This window comes from Marmota marmota, unplaced genomic scaffold (genome assembly GCF_001458135.2).
Source record: "Marmota marmota marmota unplaced genomic scaffold, marMar, whole genome shotgun sequence".
NCBI lineage: Eukaryota > Metazoa > Chordata > Mammalia > Rodentia > Sciuridae > Marmota > Marmota marmota.
Window position 1 is genome coordinate 23,672,236 of NW_025999932.1, and position 7,047 is coordinate 23,679,282.

The 7,047-nt window shown below is 36.6% G+C and overlaps 1 protein-coding gene across 2 annotated transcripts in view; it reads left to right on the forward strand.

Annotated features, from left to right (window-relative positions):
* The first annotated feature begins 6,466 nt into the window (after positions 1-6,466).
* The window catches only part of Pan3 (poly(A) specific ribonuclease subunit PAN3), a 139,061-nt gene continuing 138,480 nt past the window's right edge, over positions 6,467-7,047 (forward strand). For both annotated transcript variants that reach the window (XM_015484177.2, XM_015484178.2), the window contains exon 1: positions 6,467-6,962. The gene's annotated coding sequence lies outside the window, so the exon portion shown is untranslated. The remainder of the gene's footprint in view (positions 6,963-7,047) is intronic.

Genomic DNA, 7,047 nt, shown 5'->3' on the forward strand with positions numbered 1-7,047 from the left:
GGGGGGGGGGGGGGGAATAGATAGATAGTTGCCTACAAAATGTGCTTCTAGGAGATATGAAATGTGTGGTAAATAAGAACTTTAAATAATTTTTATTTTAGCTTTTTTTCATTTCTTCACATTAAATAATTTCTAAAAAGCAAATGCATTAGATTATATAATCAAATAAATACTTTCCTTATAGAACACCTATTATAGTTACTTGGGAAGATGATACATTTTATTTTTATTTTTTGAGAGAGAATTTTAATATTTATTTTTTAGTTATCGGCGGATACAACATCTTTGTTTTGTATGTGGTGCTGAGGATCGAACCCGGGCCGCACGCATGCCAGGCGAGCGCGCTACCACTTGAGCCACATCCCCAGCCCCAAGATGATACATTTTAATAATGCTGCCATTGTTTCTATAGAATGATTTTCATCACCAGCTTTTGAACCACACAAAATCACTGCTTTATTTATACTGACATTATTTCTTTTAATCACACATGACATAGGTCTGCTGGGTAATTTTTATTATTTACCATAACTGGTAACTGTGGGTCATTTCCAAATATCAAATCTTCTTTTAGAAATTGAAGGTTTTCTATTATGAGGATATTAAAAAATGTAATTAGGGTACTACAGTAAATCTCATGGATATAATTAAAATAAGCCTAGTTTTTACCAAGGAAATTAGCTGGAAAGTAATTCTTAGGTTATCAAGAAGAAAAAAAAATTCTCTTTACTTCATGAGTAACAAATGTGACAGAAATAATCTAATTTCTTCCACCCCCAAATGGGTATATTGCTGTATTTGTGAATATTACTACTGAAGCACATATATATAATACTGGAAGTTATCCTTCCTTATTGGCATGTTGCAAATTCCAAAACTCCACATTCATTTGAGGGCTAACTTAACTGAGAAACTGAGGTAACATGGATTTGATACATTTCAATAAGAACTAGGAGGGAATATATTTTATCCTGGGGTGGGCTGAAGGCAACAGTAAGAATATCCAGAATAAAAGGACCCAAATCCCAAGGAGAGGGCTACATTGTAGGTGAAAGATCATAAACCAGGCTAAATGGCCAGGGTTTGAGCCTAAGATACCTTATTTTGGTGGAAGTCATAGAATTTTATAGATTCTTCCAAACTTTTAGATTCTCAATATTAAAATAATATTCTGTTTCACAAGATTATTGGGAGGACAAATGAAAAACATGCCTGATTGCTTTTGTAAGCTGTGAAACCCTCTGGAATTTGAGGCATCATTACAGTAATTGCCAAAGCCATTATCATATAAGTAGAGGGATGTAGGAGAGAAGTAAAATCCCTACTACACAAAAAAAGTGGTTAACATAATTTCACAAATGAAAACTCATTTTTCCCTTAGTGGTTGAGATTATTTTCTCCAAGAGGTGCTCATTGTGTCATTCAATTCTCAAGACAACCCCTTAAGGTAAGCATTTTTTTTCATTTTAAAAAAGAAACTCAAGCTAAATGAGGTTAAGGGAATTGTTGAAAGCCACATTGGTATAATGTAGTAAAAAACCATGTTTTATTCTAGTTATTTTAATTCCAAACCCATTGAACTTCTCTGTTTATAATACAAACTTAAATCTCAGAGGATATCCATGCATCCTACTGAATAATTACCTGTAATGTGTTTCACAGATATTTCTGCAAGGCCTACCATGTAGGCAGCATTGAATAGCAGAGACAGAGGAAACCTTTCCAAGAGGCTGAAAAGATAGAAGGAAAACAAAGACAAAGGAAGCCAAAGGAGAGCTGTGAAAATGGTTAATACTGTTGAATACTGTAAACAGAAAATGACTGAAAAATATGGGACTGATTTGTCAGTTGGTCAGTGGTGGCTCTGCCAAAAACTGTTTAACATACCAAAGACAAATGTCAGATTATCCTTGCTTAAGGGATGAATAGGAGATGAAAAGATTGGTTATGAATGAATGACTTAAAAAAATGGTCTCAGAAGGAAGAGGTTAGGACAAAAGAAGGAAACCACTGGTGAGGGGTTTATTTTAAATAAATAATAATCATAGAAGCAAAGCAGGCTATAAAATCTGAAACAGCACAGATGAAGCTAATACCCCTTTGATTACTACTCTCAATCCCCATCCTGTTGGAAATATAATATTTATCCTTATGTATTTATATATACCATTGTAGGAAATGTTTTAATTTTTTTTACCTAAAAGTTGCCATATTCCATATAATTATCTGTATCCTGCCTTTTTAAAATTTAACAATAGATGTTGAAAATATCCACATACATATAGTGCTGTATAAGTATGAAATTTGGTTATCTCCAAGGCCCTGGGTTAAGTCCCCAGCAAACCCTTACCCCTCCAAAAAAAGTATTTTTCTAGGTTAGAAATCGTTAAGTGGTATTGCTGGGTCACAGGGTACAATATTTAAAAATTTTATAGACATTGTCAACTTGTGCTCCAAAGTAGCTTTTAGTACTCTTATATGCAAGTGTTTGTTTCTTGGATTTTGATTACAAATGTTTACAGTAGATAGGAATGGATATCTTAAGAATGGACATCTTATGAACAGGATAGAGAACATTGCTTAAGAAAGGTTAGGGGATTAAGCTCAGCATAGTTCTGCTTTTTTTTAAAAATATTTACTTTTTAGTTATAGATGTATACAATATCTTTATTTTACTTGTTTTTATGTGGTACTGAGGATCAAACCCAGTGCTTCCCATGTGCTAGGCAAGCGCTCTACCTCAGCGCTCCAACCCCAGCCCCTGCTTTCTTTTTTGGATGTATGAATTAGAAGACAAGGTAGAGAAGGTTGTGATATGGGGACTAAAGAATGTGGACAAAGTTTAAAATAGGTTATATGAGGAAAATGAGAAAGCAGGTATTAAGGTTTAGATACGCAGTATTCCCAAAAGTTCATGTGTAAGACAACACAAGAATTTTCAGAGATGAGATGATTGGGTTGTGAGAACCTGAAGCTAATCAGTAAATTAATCCACCCATAGGGATTAATTGGGTAGAAACTATAGGCAAGTAGGGTGTAGCTGGAGGTCACTGGGGGATGTCTTTGGGATTTACATTTTTGTCCTTGGTGAGTGGCTCCTTTTTTCTGCTTCTTGATTGCCATGTCTTGAACTGTATTCCCTCTCCACCATCTTTCACCATGATGTTCTCCCTTACCTTGAGCCCAGAATAAGGAATCAACCATCTATGGACTGAGACCTGTGAAACCATGAGTGCCACATAAAACTTTTCTTCCTCTAACATTTGTTCTTATCTTTTGGTCCCAGTGATGAAAAAGCTGACTAAAACATTAGGTAACCAGGACAGTGATTCTCAAAGCATGTCCTAGGATCACTAACTCCACAAGATGGCTCAAGAAAACAAGTGTTCCATGATCAAAAAATATGATAAATGCTACATATCATGTCCTACCTTTAAAATTACATGTCACTGCATTAAAGATTCTGAAAATGATTTGCACATAAAGCTGCTTAACTCAGTTTCTCAAACTTCCCAATGCTAGAATGCTTTTACATATCATACAAAGTAATACTCTGCTGAACCAGTCCTTCACCCTGGAAACACTAGTGAAAAATTGAAGAAAAAGCCAACAACTGTCCAGCTTGTCTTTACAAAATTAATTTATTTGAAAACATACAAAAAAATTACAAAGAATTTAATGAACACTATGTACCCACTTCTCAGAGTTAAAAGGTCAAGATTAAATTATAACAAGTTTTAATGTTTATTTTAAATTCTTTTGTAGAAGAAATATATATTCATGAACAAAGTTGAGAAATAGATATCATACTCTGTCATCTTACCACTTTACTAAAATTAGTGTTAATATTTTGAGGCAGTTACTTTAATCCTTATTTCTGTTAGTTTACATCATTACAAATAATACAACATATACAATTCTGCATCATGTTAAATATTTATAATGTATCATAAACATTTTTACAAGCTTTTATGGCTAGCAATTTTAATAGCTTCACAATATTCTAAGTGTACATTTCACCATTTATTCCATCATTCCCTTAGTTTTTAGAATTTAGGTTACTTGCAACTTTTCCTTTTTGGCTTTTGTAAGTAATACTGCAATGAGAACACTAGAATATAAAGCTTATTATAGTTATTTTCTTAGGATTTGTTTGCCAAATAGAAGAGTAATAGTTCAAACACAATGCCCACTTCATAAAGTCTTTTGAAAAAAAATCTGTTTTGGGGGGATAAGGAGAATGCATCAGCAATGCATCAAAGTGTCTGTTAGCCCAGACTCCCCCAGTTTAATTCAGATTCACAACAATATTTATTCATATTAATTCCGTCAGTGCCACATATTTTTCTAGCTAATGAATATTTACCAATCCTAATCTGTCGCTTACTGCTGTTATCTATCCCCACTGGTTATGCAATATACTGCAGTTAGCTAAATGTGCTATGTGCCATGTATTTCATCAACTAGGCAGTAGATATAATTTTTACATGAAAGTAAGCTAAAGACAGAATCTAAAGGAGGTGGGTAAAGACTATTTTTTAATGTATCAATTTATCAATAAGCTTTAGTTGTTCAAGGATCTTCAAAGCCAGTTTTTTATGACTAATCAGAGTACTGAAACTATCTTAGTATCTTAGTCTACTTTTCTCTAACTTGTACTGGAATTTAATAGAAAACTTTTTCAAATGTGGTACTAAGGAATGATTTAACTTTTATCTTTGACTTTTCCCTCAAGAATCACCAGAAATTCTTGAGGTTATATCTTACACATTTTGTATATCAGAACTTAGCATATAACTTGCCTGGTACATACTACACAGCAGACTCTCAATTAAGGTTTATTTGTATATTTAAACTGCCATGAATGTATTGAGCGTCTGTTTTTCACTTTAAATACCACTTGCCTTATCAAGGCATCAGAAAACACATATGTTCATTTACAATGGTAAATGAACCAGGTATTACTCTGTTCAGATAAAAATTGAGGATGTCTTTTTTTTCTTGCCATATAGGGTTCTTATGGGGGTCAAAATTTTTTTTTCCTTAAAGGGAATTCTGAATATCATTACTTAATAACTTGATTTCCCTCAAGAAAAATTCCATTTCTTTAACAGGACCATACAAAGGCTTCTGTGGATTAATTCTCTATTAATAGTCTCCTTAAGGATCTTACACTTTTTTCCTCCTCAAGGGCTTCTGCAAAAGCTGTTTCCTTTGTCTAGAATGCTCTTCTCCTATAAACTGACTACTACTAGCAGCAATCACACCAATAAATAGCAATAGCTACAACCTACTGAATTTTACCAAGCATGGGACATTCTATATATTTTGTTTCTACATTATGAAGTAGGTACTTACCCCAGCTGTACAGCTAAGGTACAGAGAACCAATTTAAATAGAGTAGCACAGGTACAGAATATAGACACTGAGTTTCAAACCCAGATCTGGCTGAATTCAAAATTGTTCTCAATCCTTGCTATATCAACTTTCTCCAGAAGTCTAACATTTTTAATATGCTCTAATAGCCATTGTGATATGGTTAGCCCATAAGACAGTTAAGACATTGGTTTACAATCATGGGTGTACTTCATGCCTCCTCAACTAGAGGATAACCAGCCATTTGAACTCAGGTAAGACTGCACCTTGTTTGCTTTTACTTCCACAGCTCCTAGTACAGTTCCTGGTATATGTAATGGGTATCAATAAATATCTGCTGAATAATTAAATACGTGTAAATTATTTTAAACAGAAAGACATAACTTAACGTTATTAGTATTCTTTTCAAATTTAGCTAAGTAACGTCACCAGGCTTACCAGTTTGTGATCTACAGAATCCACTTTTCCCCCTTTTTGCAGTGTTGTTTTTGCTTATATCCATTCTTCTGTGACTTTCTCTGTTTGTTTCCTTAAATACTATCCCCCTTAAAAACTATCCCCCTCAAAGTGATCTGCCTTTGAAAATCTTTACGGAAACAAAACTGTTAAAAATTAATTTTCCCTTCATTATCATTCCTTAACACCCCCACCCCTCTAAAAAACCCAGTACAGTAAACAGAGATCGCAGAGGGCAAAACTATCTTTTAAAAATGAATTTCAAATCACCAAGACTAGGCTGATTGGAGAAAAGCAATTTAGTACATTAGTAAATGAAGTCTTCCCGTGCTACCTAGGCAGTGTTGTCCCAGGTGGCATCTTATTTTTCATAAAAATTTACTGAGGGCCTTGAGTAATATAAATACAGAGAAAAAACAGGTGCCGCACTGAGCAGGCGGTTTGATCGACATCAACCTTTTTTGGCTTAGTTTTTTGAAAAAGAGCCCAGAAGCTAAGGTAATCTCATCACCTTCGAGAGGGAGAAAAAAGGTGGGGGGTTGTGAAAAAAGGGAAGAGGAAGAGGAAATGTGGCAAACAGAATATAAATATTGGTGAGAGCGCGCCAAGGCTGGGGCCCCATGCCTGAGTGCAGCCTCCCCAAACGGCAGGTTACGTTCTGTCAAATTTATCTTTTCAATTAAAAAACGACACCTGGCTATATTAGTAGGAGATATACGGAAAAGGAAGTTATCGGTCTCGTGAGAACTTGAGCACCCAAGAGGCATCCAGGAACGCCACCGAGGACCGCGCGTCCAACTGCCGCCAGCTCGCGGATGCCCCGGGGGGCCCGGCGCCGGGCCAGGCTTCCCCTCGCGCTCCCGCTACCCACAAGCCACCGCGCCTCGGCGCGCACGCGCAGGAGCGACGGCCGTCTCAGGAAGAGGAAAATGAATAAACAACTCGGAGGAACCTGAGTGCGAGAAAGCGAGCGGAGGCAGAATTTAAAAATAAACCGGCCCCTCGGCCCGCCTCACCTGCTCGCCACCGCGGCACCCTCTTCCCCAGCCCGCGCTCTCGAAGTCCCCGTCTGGGTCCGCGCGCCCACCCCGTCGTCCCGCGCGGCCCCTTTAAGAAACAAGAACGAGAGAGTGAGTGAGAGAGAATCCCAACTCTCCCCCTCCCTTCCCCTCTCTTCCCTCTCCTCCTCCTCTCCCCTCCGCCTCGTCGCTCGCG